Source organism: Harpia harpyja, chromosome 3, assembly GCF_026419915.1.
Source record: "Harpia harpyja isolate bHarHar1 chromosome 3, bHarHar1 primary haplotype, whole genome shotgun sequence".
Classification (NCBI taxonomy): Eukaryota; Metazoa; Chordata; class Aves; order Accipitriformes; family Accipitridae; genus Harpia; species Harpia harpyja.
Window position 1 is genome coordinate 70,249,794 of NC_068942.1, and position 24,692 is coordinate 70,274,485.

At 37.6% G+C, this 24,692-nt stretch overlaps 1 long non-coding RNA gene across 1 annotated transcript in view; it reads right to left on the bottom strand.

Annotated features, from left to right (window-relative positions):
• Positions 1–23,212, bottom strand: part of LOC128139968 (uncharacterized) — a 79,317-nt gene extending 56,105 nt beyond the window's left edge. The window contains exon 1 of the long non-coding RNA XR_008234565.1: positions 23,109–23,212. This is a non-coding gene — a long non-coding RNA (uncharacterized LOC128139968). The remainder of the gene's footprint in view (positions 1–23,108) is intronic.
• Between the last annotated feature and the right edge of the window lie 1,480 nt (positions 23,213–24,692).

Below are 24,692 nucleotides of genomic sequence, written 5' to 3' on the forward strand. Positions count from 1 at the left end.
AAAACCTTGTCAGTTCTCATGGATTTGAGTTCCTATGGAAACCACTTTTATTAAGTACTGTTTTTAAAAGAACATTGTTTAGCATATTCCAGTTCCTCCTAGGTCATTGAGGTTTTTTCTGAGATACATTAACATCTAGTAATAACAGCTCCTGTAGTTCAGCACATTTAGGATTTTGCACTCTCTTATGAAAGAGGGCACATCTAATCATTACAGTAGCAAAGCCTGTACCTCACTATCCTGAAATGGTATCAGTGAAGAATACATCCTCTAGGGCATCTAGCTGTCTCTCTCTGTACTCAATTCTAATCCTTCATCAGAAAGTTTATCCATAGCTAGTGCACTTCTGGAGCATTCAAATTATCCCTATCCCATGTGACACAACCTCTTTCCTAAAGGTCGGTTGAAATGTAAAGTCTCCCCTTGCCTTCCCCTCAGACTGTATTTAGATCTGCACAGACAACTGTATATTTGTTGAAATAACTCCTTGTAGAAATGTGGCCAACTCTATTTAAAGATTGATACATATGAACCAAAGACTGACCCCAAGTCTTGGTTTCAGTTATTTAACTTGTCGTGGTTTAACCCCAGCCAGCAACTAAACACCACGCAGCCGCTCACTCACTCCCCCCCCACCCAGTGGGATGGGGGAGAAAATCGGGAAAAGAAGCAAAACCCGTGGGTTGAGATAAGAACGGTTTAATAGAACAGAAAAGAAGAAACTAATAATGATAATGATAACACTAATAAAATGACAACAGCAATAATGAAAGGATTGGAATGTACAAATGATGCGCAGTGCAATTGCTCACCACCCGCCGACCGACACCCAGCTAGTCCCCCGAGCAGCGAATCCCTGCCCCCCCTTCCCCGTTCCTATACTAGATGGGACGTCACATGGTATGGAATACACCGTTGGCCAGTTTGGGTCAGGTGCCCTGGCTGTGTCCTGTGCCAACTTCTTGTGCCCCTCCAGCTTTCTTGCTGGCTGGGCATGAGAAGCTGAAAAATCCTTGACTTTAGTCTAAACACTACTGAGCAACAACTGAAAACATCAGTGTTATCAACATTCTTCGCATACTGAACTCAAAACATAGCACTGTACCAGCTACTAGGAAGACAGTTAACTCTATCCCAGCTGAAACCAGGACAAACTCAAGGAAAGTAGCCACTCTATCACTCCTTTGTTAGCAAATTGATTATAAATGGACTCTTGCCAATGATAAACTGATCCAGTTTGAGGATGGATGTTAAGTCCAGACATTTCATTCAGGAAACTGTTTTCTTCTGTGCCAGCAGCTAACCTTTCATCTCCAAAAAATATGTGAATGTCCTGAGTTCAGTGTTGCAAGGATAAGTTATAAATTCAGAACCAAATACTACCTGACACTGCAATGCGTGACTGAAACTGCAAAAAAAACCCCAAAACCCTCAAATAATAGCTTTTGAGAAGTAGAACTTGAAAGTCACCTGAAACCTTGTTAGTACTGAACCCTAATGATGGTCCATGTTTAATGAACATTGTTTGCTATTTCACCTACGATTAAATATGTCTTAAGCATGTTACAGTGACTTCCACATTCTTTTGAGAATGACTTCTCATTTCAGTGCCTCAATATCTCAATAGCTATTCAGCATTACTGTCAGCAGGAAGGTAGCCCTCAAACACTTACTAGCTTCTCTACAGTTCTTCTGCAGGCAATTTTCCAGAAAGGGTTTTGGCTCTCCAAAAGTCTACAGTCTTAGTTAAGAAGCAGCAAATATAACCAACAACATGAGATTGCAAAAAGTAAGACAAAGAAAACTTTGAAGACCACTAGATTTTGAGGTGCAAAAAGACATCTGACTGTATAATACAGGCCACAGATTTTCATCCAGGTACTTTTGCACTGAGCCATATCATTTCTGTTTGAATAAAATATATCTTCCATAAAGGCATTTAGTCTTATTTAGAAATGTCAAGAGAGAGAGAATTCACTTCTCTCCTGGGTAGTTTGTTCCAGTGGTTTACGCCAATAACATTTCCAGAGCCTACAGAATGAAGAGATGTTTTCTGCACTTATATAATTCCAACCCTCATCTCTGCAGACATAAATTCATTGAAGTCAACAGACCTCAGTCATCACCGACTTAAGCCAAAAACTTTAAGTTCCATTGACTGACTTTACTTTTAATATCACAGAACATTTTTTTCAAGCCAAGAACCCTCAAGATGTTTATTTGTTTGACAGGGAAGAGGAAGGTGTGTACCAATTTCTCACACTACACTGACTCTATTAGACAAGGACTGAAGAGGTTTGGGTGTGCACACAGCATGGTAAATGTGGATCTTAAAAAAATGACCCCAAAAGACATGGCCATACCTCACTGGCAAACAAACTCATGATGGGTCAGGTACAACTTGAAAAGAAAGTCAAACATTTGCTAAAGAACTGGATGATCTAGATCCTCCTCTGCTTTGAAAATCTCTTCCCATCGACCCACTTATCTAGGTGAACTGATTTTGCATTGTCTTTCTTCACTATTTTCTTACTACCGCTGTCTTCATTCATTACATTGTAAATATTGATGTCACAGTCTCTTCAGATGTTTGCAATAAAGCTGTTGCAGTAAATGGATGTATGGGGTGGGTTCATCATAATCACAGTCAGCAGTACGCATTAGGCAACAACTCAGAGCTACTGCTACTGCAAGCACCTCCTGCCACAAAAACTGCTACAGCGGCAGTCAACTTCTGCTTGTCTTTCACAGCTGGCCTTCTGAAAACAAACGGAAATAGCACTGCTTCCCTGTAAAGAAGCCAAGAGTAACAGCCCTTCCCATCAGCCAAAAGCTTCAGTTCAGCTGAGAAGTGGAAGAGTTAAAGACTGTATGGTACTTGCAGGATATAAGAATGGGAGCACAGGGAAGCAAAGTCTCATGAGCAAGAACAGGTGGAATGAAGAAGAGGACTGTGGGGGAAATTAATCTAAAAACTTATGTAACAGGTAATGTCCTCTTCATCTAAGTTTGTCAGATCACCCTGTAAAGTACCCTGTTGTAGGCTACAATGTTTTCCTGTTAAATTATATATATAACAGGGCAACAGCCCTTTGGGGTCTTTCTGGAGCATGGTGCAACACTGCTAAAAGGTGTACTGTGTCTGGGTTCATGGAGAAAATGAACAGGGAGACCAATATTGCAAACATAGGCTCCACCCTGTCTCCCATGGAAGTAATATTATTAAGCATTTCTTCTGGCACCTCATAAAACTGTTCTGCTGGGAATAGGCTCGGGGAGAGCAACTTTTAACACCTTAGCTGCCACTCTACTGAGTACTTCTCACCGAAAATTCACAGAATCTCTTGCACAAGCTAAACTACACTTTCCCATTCTTCTCAAGGGCAAACCTTGAAAACTTTCATATTAGGACTGGTCTTTGTCTACACTTTGGTGTCAAGAGGAATAAGAGGAATACCCTGATGTTGAACGTAAAATCCGTACTTGGAACTCTAGAAATTTCCTTGCCATTTTGGCTTTAGACACAAGATGGCAGCAAGAAATTCATTTCAAGCATTTGCTCCCATTAACTCGGTGTTACCTGGCAGTAACTGTTAAGTATGGGGGGTCGGTTATTGCGACTATTTGATGGTAGTGTCCACAAACACTACCACCCACACACTGTTCTCCTATCACCCATGACCCTGAACTCTGCTGTTAGCTCTAGTCATAACGACCAAGTACCTATTGCACTGGGTACGCAGCCATGCAAAAAATACATCTATGGAAAATGCAGGTATCTAAGATGTGCCAAGCATGCCCTTCTAGTGGCCATAAATCAGTAAAAAACTCATTCATTAAGTCTTGCTTTATTATGTAGCCTTTTCTTCCTATTCGTTTTGGTTTTTCTAGCACCTCTATTCTTTCCTAATGTGGTATTTTTTTCTTCCTCATAGTTTTACTCTGTAGAATCTACAGCCTTTAGTAGTCCCAAAAATTTCTTTCTTTTTTTTTTTAATTTACCCCACCTATGATGTTCTAGAATTCATCTGGTCCAAAGCACCAACCTTAGAGCTGTTCAAGGAAGACTTTGCAAGTTCCTAAATGTTCTTTGTCAGAAGGATTTTCTGCCTTTTAAATTCAAGTGAAAAGTGGGGGTTTGTCATTACAGAGAAACTTTATCTAATTTTACCCTATGGATAAGTGAACAGTGGAAAAATTCAGATCTTTAGTCTACATCTCCAAACTTCATTAGTATTTGTGGAACATTCACAATTTTTGCTGATATGAGAAACAGCTCCAAGGATTCCTAAGACCAAAGCAGTGCTCTAAAATTAAAAGTTATGAACCAAGCTTGCCACCTACAAGCTACAACAGACTCAGATACTCTATGAATCAAAGCAGAACACATATAATACACACAGGCCATAGTGCCTTATATGAGTTTGAAGGATAAAGCAAGCTAAGGAGGACCCAGAGCATACCCTCAGAGCTGGCAAGCTTCTGGAGCAATGCTCCTCATGTTGCAAGCAAGCCAGAGCTGCAAGGACATCACTCCACCTAATGTTGAAGTGACATGACTAAAGCACACTGAGTAAAAAAAAATGTAAGAAACTATAATAAAGATACCCATATATAAATCTATTTTTATCCCTCCACCTCCTATATGGTTTAAACTTCCTGATAGGGAACACACAGATTTTAATTATATAGCCCTTAAAGTGATGTATGTCTGTCCACTTTATTGCATATTTCCATTGGGTTTTTTAAATCATTTTCTTCAGACTGTTAGCAATTGATTTTTTCAAGTGTCTTGTTAAAACAAGACTGTTCAGGTCGGTCTGAAAATGGACATTTAATGCTTTAACATCTCAGAACAAATATTCTGCTTCATAGTAGCCAGACATTGCACTTGACATTACAAGGACACACAGCTATTATAACATCTTGTTTGGGACACATGCGATATACAAGTATACAGAAAATTTGGCCCTCTATCTAAAGCTTATTAGTGTTTTTCCCCTCAGAAATACATGTCTGTCTTCCAAAAAAAACATCTCACAAGATTAATGAATATTCTCTTTGTTAAAAACTTTCATATTCTCTGTTCAAGAGGAACAATTTCCAGCTAGTAATTAATCTGTACTATGGTTCAAGGACAGAATTATTTACTTACAATCATGGAATGCCGGAGATTGAAAACACATTTTCATCAGGATACTAACAATAATGAGAGGGGTGGTGAGGTTTGAAGAACTCAGGTGAAATTCTTAAAATAGCCACCAAAAAATGTGTTTGACTATTTTCCCTTATTAACATTGAAGCTTTCACTGCACTTCAGTACGTCTGTCTCACCCTAAATAAACCTACAATGACCCCCCAAATTACCTTTTTGTTTGTTTGTTTGAAGCACTCCCAATGTTCCCATTAATACTAAGAAAAGATGCAGCATCACATTATGTGTTTAAATGGAAATCTATTCTTCTTTTCCTCAGGAATATTATTTCTAGCATAACATTTTAGAGATCCTGCACTTACTCTTTTCTATTTACTAAGTTCTGAAGAGCTTCTCATTTGACCTGCGTCTGAATAGCCGAAGACTGAATTGCACTTATAACTTTTCCAGATAGCAATTCCTATTTTAAGACCATTTGTTTTTATCTGCTATATACAGCTTTCACTTTGGAAAGCAAACAGGAGCAAAAATCCCTCTCAGCAATCTAATTACAGCAAACAAATTCCTGAGGCCAAGAATTCACACCGCTATTGTCTTCCTGGCAGGACAGGCAGATGTTCTCATGACCTTAAACCTTTGCACCTTCTTCTGGTAAACTACAGGCAAAAGATGGAAGCACAGATGTCATTTTTATTTGTCATCATGGGAGACAAATCGTAGCAGTTCCAGTAAATTGCTGCCCAATTATGGGGAGACAGATTTTTGATTAACCTCCTTAAGCTGCAGACCATGCAAGGAGAAGCACAGACCTGCTACAGGGATCCCTCACCCGGGCTAACTCTCAGACAGTCAGTTTTCCACTGATGCAGCACAAAGCAGTGGGACTGAGGGGAAGAACCAGAGCCAAGAGGTTCAGCCAGTATCGCATCTGCTCGGAGAGCAGAAAGCTGTGTCAGACCTTTCCACATTCCCAACCAGTTCTGCACTTGGTACAAAGCCTTCCTCCACTGAAGTGAGCAGATCTGAATTGGAACAGGATGAAGCTATAAATTACATGATTTATAAGCTCAGCCAAATAATGTAAACTTGATAGCCTCTCTCCCTTCACACATATTTTTAAACAAATTCACCTTGAATATGCTCTAATATTGTTTATATGTGCTTTCCATGAACATTCAAGCAATCATACGGTACAGATACTATATATAATTGAGCTTCTGAACTGATGCACAAATATTCATAGGAACCATATTTTAAAACTACATGATGAATAACAGTGCCAGGCACTCAAAAGTTTATCCAATTTGGTAGCAGAAACTGTGTTTACTGTGCACCAGAAATTAACCAATTAGAGTTAAACTCCAGTTTCAAATTTATCTGAGACAATATTCCCAGGGAAATCATCAATATCAATCAATTTTAGAGTAATTTTCTGATTATAAAAATTGGTTAAATCTGAATAATGAATAATTCAAAGTAACTGCTTTGTTCTTATAACATACTGAAGTAAAGTGAGAATCTACATTTATCAGATAAATTATTCATTGCAAAATTACTCATTCTGTTCTGCCAATACACATCACACAAACAGACTCAATTACTAGAATTATGGCTTGAGAAGAAACCTTGCCTGATCTTAACTTCCAGTTTCAGCAAAATCACTTAGTCAAACATAGGACCTCAACATAGAGACTATCATTAGGATAATGTCACATATCAAAGAAAATAAATGTAGTCTGAAGAAACCACTTAACCTAACAATACACCTTAAAATAAAAACAATTAAGGCAGCTTAAAAAACCAAGTGATATGACACCATTGAAATAATAGGCTGTTCTGGACAGAAAAGTATATTATAAATTTTTGAAGAAGGAGATATTTATTATAGAGTATAAATATTGTAGGCACAACATTTTTGAAAACTGATATGAAATGTTGCAAGAAAGTAGGAGTCTCTAATTTGGATTGCAGTCTGAGACTGAGTTACTTTAAAAACTATGACAAAGAATCTTGTAATATTAACTCTTTGAATTCCTTTGTCCTATCCAAATCCAGCTAGTGAATCAGATTCATCAGTACAAATGACCTGCAACAGAGCTGATATAACACTCTTTTGCTGGAAAACAGCAATTTCAACCAACTCAGTGAATACGGAAACAAGCATTCTTTTTCAAACCGTAAGACATTAAAGATTTATGATATTTTAAACCAGAGTGAGCCCTTACTTATTTGGTGTCTGATATAACTCACAAATGTGGTTCATTTAATTTTGCCTAGACCTTTTTATAGTCAAGGGATATAAAGACTGAGTTGCAGGCACAAAAGTAAAACACAAAGACCAAACAGGTATTAATTTCAGAAAATGCAAGTATTTCCTACCAGAAGATTTGACAGTGAGATAATAATTGGAGAAACTATTATGGCCATGGAATGATTCACAAACTTTTCATGTTTTCCTACAATCTCCAGCTCTTAAGAGTCCTGTGGTTACTAAAGAATAGGAAATTTCATTTAAAATAAAATAACTAAATCTCTAGCTTTCACAACTGTGAAACAAACCTCCCAACATGAAAAGAATGTGTTTTAAAGAATTAGAAACCAGAATGCAAGTAAAATTAAAAAATAATATATTGTTAGGAGAAACACCCTCATATTTATATTGAGACTAACTTGATTCATGATTTTTTATGTCTGCTACACAGGTTGTTTCCAAGTGACTAAGCAACTTCCATTTCATATACTATATCATTAATATAATATAGTATTTCTTGAAAGCCAATGTTTAACAGAAAGTAGAACACATACTAGACAGTGGCTTTATTTTCACTATAGTACAAATATTCTTCTCATTAAATTTTATTTGAGGAAGACATGATATAGAACAAAATTACCCAGCAGAGAGAACTGTCTAAAGTCCAAGTGCATTTGCACTGTGTTATTAATGCAACTACTGTGGAAGTATTTTTCGATGCATCAGAAAAGCTTCATTAAAATGAGCTTAAAAAAATACTACATATTACAGCATCGGTGCATAATTGTATTTATATTAACAGCCCTATCCTGTTATTCAAACCCTTGCACAGCAATGCCTTACTCTACAAAATTACCACAAAAATTACTAGATATTTCTACAAAACTGGAAAATACTCTTGCACTATTGAAGTCAATGGCTGTTGATCCAGAAGCCTAAATGGAACCAGGGAAAGTAAGATTTACAAAAATTTAGCAATTGATAGATCCCTCTGTATTAAACATATTTTAATATCACACTTTTCTTGTGGAACTTTACTAAAATCTGAAACTTTGCTGTTGCTACGGAAGAAATACAGTATCGCCTCCACTTATCTGATGTGACTAAATTAAATAAATAAGTAGATAGACAAATAAATAAATAAATAAATAAATTAATTAATGCTGAAATATTTCAAGCCAGCTCATACCGAGGAAAGCCCAGAGGCTATTCTGACAAATATGTTAAGTCTAAGCATTTCAATCTACAGTGGCCATTTTAAAAATAAGTAGTTCAAGTGCTAGGCTTGAAGGAACAGAAAACAGGCAACACAAAACATCAGATGAAGAAAATGCAATTAAAAAAATATTGTAAACCTGCCAAAATTATATAGTCCTAATTGAATGATCACAGGAAAGATATTGTGACAGATACGCATGTACTATTAGAAGCAACTCACTTCATTTTGTACAAAGTGTTCCCTTGGCTTGTCAGTGTGTAAAGAACAAACACCAACCAGAAGTCTTATTCACCAGATAAGGAACTGTGTTATAGTTGAACTGGATTAACCGCTAACTGAAGAATTTGATCCAGGAAGCTGAAGATGCTTGGAAACCAGATGAGTCAAATGAGAAGAACAATTTTTAAATATTTTGGAATAATTATACTCAAAGAAAAAATAATAAACAAGGGTAAAGGTAAGGAAATAAACATAAAAATTACTGATATTCTCTCAAAAACAATTTCTTCACTAAGAAAGTGGAACATTATCTAGATATTATTGCTATAAGATAGGTATACAACTGTGTAGAAAAAAGTGACTGCCAATGCCTCATTTTCAAACTAGAAGGATATGCTCGAGAAGGTCTCAGCACAGTTGAAGTTATTAATAACTCGGTGGAACAGGAAATAGTCCTAAAACCTGGGCAAAGCACAGAAGTGAAAGAGACTGCAAGCAATTTGAAAGAGAAGATTCAAAGTAAGTGTGATAAATTAGCGGGGGGGAGGGAGGAATGAAATCATTTAGATGAAATTTTATAAAGTGCAAAGTTCTGCATTAGAGGAGGAACTCAAGTATACAGTATCAAAAAGGGAAGGCTGGAAAAGAAAAGACTGGGTAAATTGGATCACAGACTGAATATGAGTCAACTGCAGATGAAGGTTTCAAAACAGAATAATATAATTCTGTGTTTATTAAAAAGAAAGCTCTATATAAAACATGGAAGGAAATTATCCCACTCTACTAATGACTGGGAAAGCCTCAGCTATATCTATTTGTGTCTTTCATTTTTAAGAAAGATGTGGTAAACTGGAAAGAGTCCTGAGGAGAACAAAGAACAAGGGGAAATTTATAAAATGTGACTTATCTGGAAAAAACAGAAGACTGAAGACAGAATGATAAACATCAGCCAATGTTGACTTTAAAAATTTTAAAGTCATCACTTATCCTGTTTCCATCAAAGGATGGCAAGAAGTAATCAGCTTCATGTGTGACAGAAGACTTAGATTAGATGTTAACAAAAGCCTTTCTAGCTGTTAAAATAAAGCTTGCATAGGGAGACAGGCCCCTTTAAGGTGGGTGCAAGAAGGCTGGTAGGGGAAGTAACCACAGCATTACTGTGTTACAAAGCAAAAATTTTCAGCTGAAAATGAAATAAGTAAAATGAATGCAACGGGGATAGGAGGAGGGAGATGCTGGCTCTCCAGCAAATAGTCTCTTTCACTCACAGCTTCAGTCTGCCATGTCAAATGCTCGTAGCCAATTCTTTCGCTGGTTAAAATCGGTATAGCTGCAATGGCTTAAAGTTTTTCTTGGTCTGTACCATCAGGTGGCATCAGACCTTGTCCTTTGTCTATGAAATGGAAAGTGGGAAATGCTTTTAACAAGAGACAGCTGTGGACAACATTGGATGATAGCCTTGCACCGATGGCCAATTCCCTTCCCTCTTAACAGAGGAAGTTCCACAAGAGGCTGTGCTTCTACATCAGGGAGGTACCCTACTAGGTTTTTAACTGTCTCTGCTACAGCAGTGGTTACATCTAGCAATCTTCCTCCTGTCCTTCCATTACACAGACCATCCACGTTTATGGTCAGTCTGTAGCAAGCAAATGCATCTGACAGGAAGATAACAGTAGCAGCAAAAGACATGCCAAAACTCACCAAATGAGGGATAAGGATGTTAAATCTGTAACCCTGCAGCTGCATGAGAAATATTTATTTGCCTCCATCTTGGTAATCTGGCCAAGCAGATCTGTTTGGATTTGTAAATAGTCTGGTTAAAATGAGCTGTTTTTCTTAGTAGCTGATTTTAAAGTTTCCTTTTGTAAGGAAATTTTCTTGTTGTTTTGCAGATAAAAATCAAATATATTTTGAAAAGATCGTCTACATCCATGGGGGCAGAATAATATTTTGACAGAGGAAATGCCAATGTTTCTCTGCTTCGTTCTCGGCCAAAGTCACTCACCAAGGTATGGGAGGTGGTGGGGGAAGGTCAGGCCTTTGGATTTACGTGCATTTTGGCTAAGTTTCTTCCTGGCTTGAGAAGGTTATTTGGGAACTATTGGCTTCAATGAACGCAGATATTATCTATGATTCTCTTTGGGTAATCAGTTTGCTTAGTGCTCTTACCAATGAGGAAAACCATTTTTTTAAAGGGATAATGGCTGACAATCTGACCGGTGCTCATCTCTCTTTAATCTCCTGCTCTGGGCTACAGTCACAGCTGAAGTGTGTTATAACAAGCACACTGCAGTGCAGGCTGCTCTTTGGGTGACAGCAGCTGACTGGTCTGGTCCAGGATCTCCTCGGAAGTAAAGGCATTACCCAGTCTACGTACAGCAAGTAGTATCATCATGAGGTGATTCACCTTCTACACAAGAGCTATTGATGAGATTGCTTTTCATGTTGCTGCCCCACTCTCAGACTGCAGAGTACGATATTGGTCAGCTGCTCCTCAGCCTCAAACCTGAGGTGCTCCAGAGTGGCACCTGGCTCATTCTCCTTCTGACACATGACAGGATCTGAGTGCCCAAGCTGCTGGACTAGAAAAGCCTTACTCAAAAACTCAGCTGCCTAGTGTGCAGTCCCACCCTGCCCCAACACAAAACCTCTATCTGTCCCCATTTGACCTAGTACGTTTGAGAGGATGAGAGGGTTTTTGTCAGATGCCTCACCAGATGCTGCCAGATGTTGTCAGATGCCTTGCCAGAGTTTACCCTGCAGCTGCTGGGCTGTCACAGCTCCTTCTGTAACCTGTTCCTGACATGGTGCAGCTACATCCCAGCCCTCTCTTGGAGCAGCTTCTCCAATTCCAGCCGAAGCAGAAGCTTTGAGTAACAGACAGTAAAACTTTGGGCATCGAAGTGCAACACAGGCACAACAGCAACAGACAAAACAGACTGACAATTTCTTAAAGCATTCCACCTAAGAGCAGGAAATGACTATAAAAAAGCACTGAAGCACTGCATCAGCAAAAGGTTCAGAGATAAAATAAACACTGTAAACATAATACAGCCTTTCATAGTAGGAGAAAGACTGAGGGAGGAGGAACAGTACAGCCTTTGCTGTTTTGACTGGCATCACTGCTTGTCTCGCTCTGACAGGTTGCCAGGTTAAGATTTTGTTTTGAATCAGTCACTTCCCTTCGAACAGTGGCAACTGTTACCATTGTTACCCTGTTACACTGAATATAAAACAAAATTTCCACCAGCAGCTTTCCTACCATATGTTTATTCTAGGAGGCAGCAGGCATCTAGGATTTGGTAGCAATCACAGTGAGGAAACATTTGCAGGACCTATCTCAACAAAATAATTACCTCAATCACAGTAATATCATACAGAAGAAGACGCTGAATTCACAACTGTTGTCCATGAGATCTAACCTAAGAAATCTAGTAACGTCAGGATTTTTTTTTCTCTTTAATTGAAGGGTTATTATTTCAAGAATCATCCCTCTAAAGCATACACATGAAGTATTAGTCCCAAAACTGTTGAGCATGTTTTAACTACAAAATTATTTAACAGATTTTCTTGAAACGTTTTCTGCTTTTTCTCCACAATAAATCTAGCCACATCCTGGTGAAAGCAATTTCACATAGAAAAGTGATATGAGGGGCTTAAAACAGGGTTTCATAAGTTTTTCATATTAGCACAGCTTTAATTATGAAGATATTTTTTAATGTCTCCAAAACTATCATGATTTCCTAATTACTTATGGAAAACATTTTATAATATGACTCCTATTTACTTACAATGTAGTTTTTTCTTCCTAATCCTTTAGATATGAAGAGCTAGCTACATTAAAATCAATGAAATCTCTCTTTAAGAACACCTTTACCGCTAAATCATATTATCGCTACAGTGCTTACTAGTTCAATAAATAATGAGTGCTCCGTCTTTGCCTGAATTCCTAGAATGAATGCCAAATTTCCAGTGAGCTCTCACTCCTAAACAAATTTACTTAAATATTTGGTGAGATAGCTAGAAGTTAGTAGAAGTGGTTGAGAATACACTACCCATATGGTCTCCTGGACTTAAAAAAGCTGAAGTCTGATGTAATGTTACAGGCATCGGATGATAGTTTATTAATAACAGCTTGTATTTTTGAAAGAACCTAGAAGAGTTAGACTCCCAAATCCAACTGCCCTTTAAAGGGAAATTGTTGCTAAATCCCATAGGTTCTTTTGAAATCCCAGACATCATTAAAAAGTAGGAGAGGAGAAAGATACATAATTTTGACCTTAAAAGGAATCTACTGTCAATAATGCCAGCTGCTTGATATTGAATGAATTAGGTATTTTCTTCTATGAATGAGAATGAGTGGTCTTCTCCAATCCTAGAATTTAGCTAACATTCACATTCACCTTCTTGTAGGTAAAATAAACTTATATCAAAGTACTGTAGTTTGTTTATTTATTACTCTGCAGGTAGTTAGATAATCACCTTTGACTTGTTTAGCTGCATTTCATTTTTTGAACATTAACAGGAACAGTTTACATGTGTGAGATTTGTGTCACGCTGAGACAATTTTTACAAGATTAAGAGACCAGAATGTGAAGAAAGCAGAGCTTTTATAAGGTAAGACAAACAAGGCAAGGACAGGGGAGTTGAGCCTTGCATGAAATATAGATGTAAGGTATCATTGCAAAAATAAATATACAAGAAAAAAACCAAAAGTGTAATCAGCCAAAAATCATTGTTATGGCAACAGATCTGCCCCAGTAGGGTTTACCTGTCCTTGTTTTAACAAGTGATTGCTCATTTCTCAGTGCCAAGCAATTTGTCTAGGCATGGAATTTGTTGCCTTCAGTGTTACAGCTGGAGGGAACTAGCTATTAAGAAAAATGACTAGTAAGAGATTAAAAAATAAATGAAAAGATTGTATCTGAAAGGGGCCAGTCTCCACTTTTTATGGAAAACAATACAAGACAGGAACTCTTTTTTCCCTGTTTACCTCCCCTCCTCTCTACCTATTTGTTTTCAAGCTCTCGGCACACATCAGCAAAAGCAGCACAGAAAAAAATAAGAGGAGGCAAGAGAGGGAGAACACGTAATAGATGTTAAGATATGCACAGAAAAGAAAAACACACAAGTGAAAAACACACAAATTATATTCAGGGTTTTTGAGTTGCTTTGTTTTATTGACTTGTGCTGAAGACTAACAAGCTTTTCATTATATCACATTATGTGTAATTAAAGTGTGTTACATTTGCAGATTCTGAACAACTGATGTGGTGAAGTAAGTTGTTGGAAAATACATATAAAGACATTTGGACTGAAGTATTGTATCTTTCTCTTAATAATGTTCAGTTAAATAAAATCTGACAGCTTCCTTATTAAAACTATGAAGTGATGTAGGACATCCTGCCTCAAGAACTCCTCAAATGTAAAATAAACAGTACGTAAAGAGGACACACTTTGCTCTCTCAACAAAATGTTCCCATCTTTTGGCTGAAACAAAGAAGCTGTATAAAGTTAGCTACATGTCCCAATAATCAAGGGAAGGAATTGGAAAATAACCCTGCCAACTGAAACTGCAGAAGTTCTTTTGGCCAATGTAGTGTCAACACAGTGTCACTTTGGCCAACAAAGTGGCTATTGGAACAACAACAAAAAAATATGTAGAGTTGTCGAAAGTGCCCATTAATAGATAAAGAATCAGCATCAATTATACACCTGTATTTGCCAAAATGCCACCTGCAAATGTCTGAGGGCAAGTGGATGGGAAGAAAAACAAAAAACAAACCAGTGGAATATGTCCAGTCCCCACTTTTTTCACGGAAAGAAGTACAAAGGAATTTTATGTCCTCCAGTGCTCTGGAGGTCAAAACTTCCAAATATACATGAAGTAAAAATCTGTGCAAATGTCAGCCATGATATGAACTCAGCTTGGATCTGTACTGGCAATTTGCACATAAGGAAATCTAATCTCTGTGTTCAGTGGTAATAGTTGCAGTTGCAAATGTGAGCACAAGTTTTTGTATGAACAAACCAATCATTAAAGACAGAGGGTCAAAAGTGATCATAACGTGCCAGAATCTTCTGTTGCCAAATTCTTCTAAAAGTTGATAACCCACTGCTAACATTGGGAGAGAAGTAACTTCTATTGAAGCCAGCAAGCCTTCTTGCAACTACTTAACTGGAGGGCTGCCATCCAAATATTCCAGATAGTTGGGATGGTAGAAGTCTCTGGAGACTTGCCTGGATTTAGGGGATGAAACTAAATGTGACTTTAATATTTTATTTCAAATTTATTCCTGGTTTGGTGGACTCCCTATACCTTCCCAAGGCCCTTAAATGAAATGGAAAATTGTTGACTAAGTCAGAAGACATCTGGCAGACTTAACGGAATGCACTGATGGTGTTCAATGACATCTGCTCCGCAGAGAAGCATTACCTAGGTCTGTTCAGAATAAGCCAGCTGTTCAATCATCTGGAATGAGCAGGCAGAGGTGTCTGAAGAAATCAGAAATAGAACAAAGACATATTGCCCTCAGGTGAATTGAAAATGGCCTTTCCTGGCAAAACGCCAGGCACCCAAAGAAAAAGGATTGCCAGCTGAAGATTGTATGTCTCTCTAAAAGTATTTCCGTAGGGGTATTTCTTTGAATCAGGATGATGGGAAGGAGAAGATTTGTCAGCATAAACTCTACATCCACAAGCAGTTTTCTGAGAAGTGGCAGCAAAAATGGCTTTGTGGCTTGCATGAGATTTACATTGAATAACTCTGCTGCCAAATCAAGATTCTTGACTTTGTACACTCTCTACAGGGGCTGTTTCTTGAACTGGAGGGAATCAGTTGTTTACATCCTTTTATGGTAAATGATAATATTTCTACAAATAATTTAACCTCTTGCCACAGAAAAAAAAAATCATTGTTATGATCCAGGCCTGCCAAATACTCTAAATAAAATAATATAATAAAATAAATATACAAGAAAGCATTCAGAGAAAATGGCCACTTAAAATGGCCTTATCTGAGTACCTGAGGGACTGATTTTGTAAGATTCAAACTGGCATAACCATTCAGAATAGCTTTAAACTAAGAGGCCTAGGAAAGAAGACTGGAAAAGAGCCATGTTCAACTCTCAAAACCTGATTTTATTACACAGGCAAAAGAAAAGCAGTTTGAAGGGTTCAGTAAAAAGAAAAAAAATCAGCAGAAACAGCAAAGAGAAAAGTATAAGCAGAGAATATAGGAGTAGTCATGGAGACAGTTCAGTTACTGAAGGGATTACACATGATCGAGTTGAAGCGGGTGGGGTAACAGAAAGGCGATTTAGCTGTTTGGAAACCAATGAAAGGTGGCAAGGTTACAAACCAGAGGAAGTGGAACCAATAGAGCGGGGCATGAAATCAGATAGTACAGCCATAACAAGACATGGTGGAGTATCAGTCATGATTGGAACGTGGATATTGAAATACATGATACTCTTCTAAAAGCTAGAAATAAAATCAGGAGTACAATACTGCCATAGTTTAATAAAGACGACTTCTGCAAGTAAAAATTTGCAATAACATGGATAAAACTGAAGCTTTTAAGGTCAAAATCAATTTGAATGAAGGGCTGCAAAATGAACTAGGGTCAGAAGTTTGCCATTGCCTCACATGGGTCAAATTTGAATGTGGATGAGGATGTCATTAATATTTTGTTGGAGAGAAAATGGCTATCAGAAATTGTATCATTGTGTGGACACATAAATTTCCCAGACACAGATTGGAAAAAACATGCTACCAAATATGGTAGGACCCATTTATTCCTGAATGTGATAGCCAACATATTTCTTCACCAAATGTACTGTGACTAATAAGTACCATTATAAAAAAGGTTCTGGTCAGCTGGAAATGACAGATCAAGCAAAATACCTGGGCATAGAACTTAATCACAAGATTACTGAGTCACCAGTACAATGATAAAGTGCAATGTGATAATAGCCTGCAGCTAAGGCAAAATATTTCCAATAGAAATAGGGACATATTAATATCAATATATAAGGTAACAATAAACTGCAGACAGTGCTCTGTGTTATGTTGTGCGCAAAGATGAACTCAGACCAAAACAGGTAGAAAGAAGGACTAGTCATCCTTGTAGGGAACTAAGAGTCTACTTTGGGTGGAGAGACAAAAGTGGGAGCACCGACAAAATGTGGTTGCTCTCTGTGAATTGTGTGAGCACGAGGTAAGAACTGGAGGACTAAATAGAGGATCACGTTAGGAGAGGAATAAAGTGGCCTGAATTAATTTAGGAAAGAAAAAAGAACAAGATTCCTTACAATTAGCTGTGTAAAGTCTTGAAACAGCTTCCTGAAAGAAGTGCAGGAGCAAAAGTTAATTCATTGGCTAATGATGAAGGATAGTGAAGTTAGGAATGGGATTACATGGTGAAGTTCATCCTCAGTGCAGACAACAAGAGATAATGATCCAGTAAAACCCTTCCCTTCTTCAATGTCCACATATAATCATTAAACATGTCTGGGATGCAGCTTTTCATCAAGAGATACCAAACTACTCACACAGGACAATTAATATAAGTGAAATTTAGCATATACCTAATGCTTAGTTCTCTGCACACTCTACAAAGCTTTACTGATTTGTATCAGTGTAAGACATTGTTTAATATGTTGGGGCTTTTAATTATTTGCCCTGTATTTCATAAGATTCACAAGACCTACACTACAGAAAATGTGGGAATATGAACCAAATCTATGTAGCACCAAATAGGATCGAATAGCACAGGCTTTTCACAATGCAAATTACATTTTTTCAGTCCATTCTTTCTTTCTTCTTCCCATCCTCTGTTTAAAACATGAACATTAAATAAAACAAAAGGGTCACATTTAGAAAGTAGAGATGAAAATAGGTGTTTGCTTTAACTTATATAGTTTAGGCTATGTTCAAAAGGTAATAGAAAGCTACATATGTGCTTCTTTCTCCTCTGTCTCAAAGCCAAGTCCAATACTGTATGCAACTCTGTGTGTGGGTAAAGTTTTCTTTTAGATCATATTGTGACAAAATGTTACAAAGATTAAAAACGCTAAAGACTTCTTTGTGTTATCTACTGTGGACCTGTGGAATGTACCGCTGCTAGTGGTCACTGAGTCAGTGGACTTTTAAAATGAATGAATCATTTTATGACCACTAATAATTTCTGTAGCTATGCAAGATAGAACAATGAATTCAGCATCAAAATTGCATTTTCCAGGAAATAAGTTATCTGTTTGTGAGCATGGGGTCAGAAAGGAATTTATTCTCCATTTCAGCTATTCATTTTGGCAGATGAGCTTGGGGATATTTCAGCTTTCCCTGACTTTAGGGGTAGTAGCTGTTACTGTACCAGGACAAGAGATGAGATATGGATTGAGGCTCCAGTGCAATATAGTTCTCTTCCCTTCCACATGGAATATAAGTCTTCCTTTATACTCCATATATGAGGAGTAAAATCAGCAAAGAAAATGATGTGAAACTGACATAACCATAAGAAAACTGAGGCTCGAGTTCATAGAGAAATAGGAAAGATATTCTCTAAAATTCAAGTAGCTATTTGTATAATATTTTCATCAGTAATATACAAAATTATATAAGCTAATGAAATTTCACAACTAGTGTCAGAATTTCAATGCTGGCCTCTATGCCCTTCTCACCTCAGTTAAACTCAACATTGTTATCTTGATACGAACTTCCTCTCCAGCCTACACAAAAAATAGATTGAGCATTCTAGGTAATGAGGGGAGTTACAAAGCTTGTGTAACTCATTCAGAAAGAGTTAATATGGAACTTGCACATTACATGTGTATTTCTGCATTTATACTAAGTAGGTGCATGTGAGATACACGGTTGGATAGGAATGAAGGAGGAAGGAAAAAAGATGCATAAATTGATTACACTTTCCACTTCCAGGTATCTACACTTTTAAGGTCCACTCCTGAGACTTTAAGTATCTGTAAACCACACCTCTCAAACCACATACAGAGCTACAACTATCATACTTAACTTCAGACTGCACTTTGCAGTACATAAAATCACAAAGACAACAACTAGAGGGCACTTACAACTTTCCCTGAAAAATCAAGCTTTGGGCATTCAGGCTGCTTCTCAATGTGCTCATGGAAAAGTATAAGAAGTTTAGAAGATAAGTCACAGGAAATGTACTCAACAGCATTCTTCCCCATTTCGCCAGAAGATGAATATATCAGACCCCTGCTGCCAAGGACAGTTTTGGTCTATCTGCCTGTGTTGGGCTCATCAGGAAACATTTTGTACTGTTTTCATCTGGCAGGGCTTCTAAGATAATGTGGAGGACTTTATAAAATCAGACCCACCAAAATCAAAATACATAACCTATCTGACTAGACACTAAGCTTGTTTTCATGATTACAGCAAGTCTGCTGTGACACAAGTCCTAATATTTTGAGACGTGCTTGTATTGTAACAAGTGATTTAAAGCATTTTCAAACTGGAATCATGGGTAGACTGCTTGCAGTACAGCTGTCCATCTGGAAATTTCAGATTTTGTTTATCTATTTTCACAGGAATTTTGACACATCAAATACTTGGGGTTGCAGAAAATGACAACGTGCATTTTGACTACATACTGTCTAGGTAAACACTTGTCAAATGAGGAATACTGAAATCAAAACAAGCTTTTGTGTGTGTCACTCCACAAGTTACAGTCTTTCTGGCTACTGGACCAGATTTTAGTTACTGCTCCAATACTGTTTGATAAGAAAGGCAGCACTCTGAAGATTGCCAGTCCTATAGCATGAAGAGTTGCATTTTGAATGGCATTATATGTGTATAACAATAATAATCTTTCTACCTTATCCAAAAATAGAAAGAGCAACTGTTGAGGCCTCTTCACTGGTAGTCATCACATTGGACCAGGCTCACTGTGAAATGATTCAAGCAAAGTGTTTGAAAAGAGATATATTTTGGTTGGATACTGGAAAATTTAGTAGAATCGAATTTGTCCTAGCTGGAGGTGTGGGCTAAGAAGAAAGCCTTTAGGCATCTATAGACACTGGGTTTGGCTTAGGAGTCAGGGCTCAAGTTCAGAAAAGAGTGAGTTCTCATGAGATGCACACCCAAACAATTGGAAATCCTTTGGGACCAGCTGTTCCCACCATCTTAGATTTACACAAGACATACTAAAGAACCAAAGAGGAATTTAAAAGCAACCAAAAGCCAGAACAGTAGGAGAAGCTTTGGATCCCAACCTGCCTGAACTTGGAAAGGCTTCACACACTCTACTTTTCAGCTTGAGCCCATCTGCACTTTTAAGTGTGCTTGTCAATTTAAATTAGACCTTTACAAGTAAAAATAAAAAAATATTTTACCACTAACTCTTGAAGTGTTATCTTAACAGCTGGGTAAAACATTTGCACGGAAATTCAGACCCATTCAAGTGGGCCCTGCATTCCAGGCTACAGAGGTTTATGAACCCTAGCCCATTCAAATGAAATCTGCGATGCAGTTGTCCATAAACACAAGCAGCTCCAAAATCTCTCTCCTCAGCCAACCTCTCTTATTCAATACATGCAAATTCCCCTTCTTCTGCCTTCTCTAATCCTCTCAAGCACTTCATGCTTCCCAAAGTCAACTAATGTAAATGGAGACCTGAAATGTAGCAGAGATGGAGGACAAGATAACACAGTGTTGGTCTGATACCCTTCCAAGCGCTGAAGAACAAGACTAAAGGTTCATTTACCCTGTGGAAACTAAAGATTTTCAAGATTAAAACAACCCTAACCAACAGCCTACACCAGCCATGGATAAGTAAGGAAGGGCCTTCAAATGTATTTATTTTCAGGCACATAAAATGTATGCATCACAATTTTCTGAAAACTTTGCAAAACATATGACACCACGATAAGCAGCCATCAGAATATGACCAGGACAGTTAAAGGAATTTTATTTGCATTACATTTGAATTTTTCCTTACAGAGGATAAACAAAAAATTTTCACTTTCAGTCAATCTGAAATATTTTTTTAATTTTTTAGTTCAGCAAGTAAACTGAACAATTAATTATTCATAAAGACCTAATGGCAAAGTTTTCACTGGAAAGAAGAGGCTGGAACTCTCTACCAAGTACAAATAAAGTCTTATTTGTTTATTTAAATTCACATGAAAATTCAGTAAGTGACTAAGTTCAAGTAGATACATAGAAGAAAAGAACTGAGACTAACTTCTGACTTTCTATGTTTTAGGAAGTGTGATTCTCCCTATAAGTGACATTCACACATATATTCCAGCTCACATACATCACATATCATATTGCACGTGCATATCAGGTTGCCTATATGTCCTATAACCTACACATCACCTTACAACCCTACCTGAACCCTCTCTGGTCCTATTCAGGATCAGGTCACACAGGAATGAAAGTGTTAATAAAGTTATGAATTTTATGTTAAGTTTTACTGCTGAAAGACCTGCCAGAAATTATGCTGTGCATTCTACCCCATACAAATATCTGTCAAAAAGGCTAGAAGTAGCCACTAAAACAGATACTTCCTATGCATTAAACTTCATCTTCAAGCACACCATGCAACCTGGCTTAGTGGCAAATGCATATCAGCTACTATGCAATGAGGCTGAAATAATAAAACTATAGATCACAAAACATGAAGCAGACATTTGTTTTCTACTTCAAGATATTCAACAGCTGTGTTTATTCAGAGATTTTTTTTTTAACAGATAGGAAATAAGACATACTGTCTTTTATATAACAGGAGTTAAGAATGCTTTTATATTCATTTTCTGAAGCCATTAGTTTCTGTCTTAGCCACTGTCAAGAGGGTACTTAGAACAACTGCTGGAAGACCTTATCTGTGACAGTAACTGGCAAACCCAGATTTCTCAGTTAAACTTATAGAAACATTTCTAAGCACTTTGGCACCCAGCTATTGCAGCATTTGAAATGCCACCTGCAATGGAGGAGTCCAGCATTTCTGATAGCTTTTTCACAGGCCAGAGTTATCTTACTGCAGATGAAGGGCTGCCCTTCCAAGATGCTCTGGTTGGTCCACACAGCTCTGGATGTCCATGCCAGCCAGGGATGCATCCTAACAAATCCTCTGAGGATTTCCCCTATGCAGATACTACCAGCAAGTCACATAGCTCCTTTTGTGACTAATGCTCCATCTGACATGATGGCTAAGGGATGGCATTCCTCATGTGCTGCAAGAATTTATTGGTGCTCAGCCAAGCACAAATTAGACATTTTTCATCTTGTTTTATATTATACTGCCACCCACCAACACCAACTTTCAGCCTTCTCTTAAGTCTGTGGGCTTCTGCATTTTTTTATTTGTTCACTGTAGCCTGACGGCAGGCAAATTTTACTAAAACATAACAGAATAATCTCTTTCCTGTCTAATGATTGGCACTGAGAGGAACTTTTAAGTACTGGAAACTCTTAAGGTCTTCTTCATAAAGCTGATGAGCTTCTCAGCATTCTACAGACATTTTTGTAAAATTACCTAGGCAAAAGTGATCCTAGCCAAAACCAAGATTTATTAAAAACAGAGATAATGGAATTCAAAGAAACAGTTTCCTGAATAGCAGTGAATTTAACACTTCAGTGAACCAGGATTTCTGTGATGGCACATGGTAGCGGTGGGGTCAGACACGTAACTTCAGGTAGTTCCCAAAATAAGGGTACCTAATACATATGTCACACTGTTCATATGTTTCATCCTCACCTGAATACACATTCAAGTATATACCTTCCTAGTAAAATACCACAGTCCCAAAATTCTTGCTGTTTATTCCAAATACTTTTTATGATACATACACTAAAGTAAAACACAGTATCAGATTCCAGAAGAGCATATCCCTCAGGATAGCCTCATATTGCAACATCGACGCAATGCAGATAGTTAAATTACTTTGTGCTCTGTCTTTAAACTTAATGAATCATTAATAGTAACCAAAAAAATAGTGAATTTACATTGCTGCAGACATCACCAGAGCAACTGACATAGATGTTGGAAAAAAAGTGACAAGCTTTCATCATGTGAGAGTTTCTGTTTCTTTCCAGTTCTATCATTTCTCCTAGAAAAAGGCATTACCTCTCTATACAAAATTTTGCCCTACCTTTATTTACTTAAATACCTCAGAGACATCAAAAGTTCAAAATATCTGCTATATATCTGCTCATTAGCTTTTCCTACTGTTAGTGCCACGTATAGATAAAAGAGAAGGAAAGATTAAATTGTCACTAACCTTGCTAACCACACCAAAGACTGTATGCAATGGAAATGTTCAGAGATCCTGACTTTACAGCACAGGAAGATTTTCAAGGCCATGTCTTGTAGGGTCACTGTTGCTCAGCTAAGCCAGCTCTGTGTCATCTCCCTGATATTTCCTCAATTGAATGACGTCTGCCCACAGCAGGAAAGAGAAGGTCAACGTCCACTACTGGCAGACGTGCTGGAGAATGGCTGGATTTTTAAGAAAGACAGGCCATGTTCAGTTTCCAATGGGAAGTTAGAGAATAAACTGTTTCTGGCCTCAACATTTCTTAGACTGTGGGAAAGAGCAAGGAAATCTATACAATAGTATACATTTTCATGGCAAATGAAATAAAGTTATAACAGCTTAAAATATTGTTCTCAAGTATTCCTCAGGTAATCATTGCCTCCATATGTTTAAATACACATATTTATTGAATTCTAGATCATTTGCTGTACATGCTTTCATCAAAATGACTCAACCATAACTATGTTCACTGGAGTTAGGCACAGGCTGCATAGTTTCCAATCCAGTCTTATTCTTTGTCATCTTTCTTATTCTTAGCTCTGAAATTAATGCCTTATGTTTTAATAAGTGAAGAAGATACAAGATACACTACTTCCACAATCCAATAATTATTTTTTTTTAGGTATAGTCACACTGCGCTGAGTCTTTGTTTACAGAATGGTTAACGTTTCTACTTCTTAAAAGAGATCAAATATATACTGAACTCCACTTTATCCATTGCAGAAATCAGCTTCAGAGTTTTGTTATGAAGCTGTAAAACACAGCACCAAGTAGAACCACAGATTCCAAAACTCTGTCAGAGAACCCCTTGGGCACTTCAAGAGAGATTAAATCTACAGATTATTCAGGACAAAATAATTTGGCTTGCTTTTTGGCACCAGAAAAAAAAATACCACCATTTCTAAGACCTCACTTTCAGTTTGCTCCTGATTTCCCAAACATCTCAAATTCTCACTGCTGGAATTCCTCACAACTGAATTCCTTCCAGTTTTTGTTGAAGAGCTTTCTTTACAGAAATATCACGAAATTATCTGATGGCAAAAATGGGTATTTTCTAAACCCACAGCTTAACTATCTAATCCCTGCATTTAAGCCTTCATCTTCATTTCAGTCATAACTGAAGGCTCCAACCCTGATGTAGGGAAGTCAGGGGATTCAATCCCTTGGTTTAAAATAAGGAGTAGGCAGAATAGCAGCAATATTGTACTCTAACCTTCTACAAAACAGTTTCATGCTCTGTCAAAGCATTCTCACAATCTATTGAGACAAAAATAGGAAAAAAAGCACCTGAGCACCCCGTCTGTCTGTCTAGGAAGGGCAACATAGACTAGCAAAATAAAGTCCAGCCAGCTTCTATAGGAACTGAAGGATATTAGAAGGCAAAAATCTAGGTGGAAGATACACATCTGTACCCTCAACTTCACAACCTCCTTCACTCACACAGGAGTAAGATTCATGATCAAGGTTGTCATTGTATGCTGACCTGCTGAAACATCCTATAAAATACACTATCCAGCAGGTATAGTCCAAACCATGTTTTCAAACAGA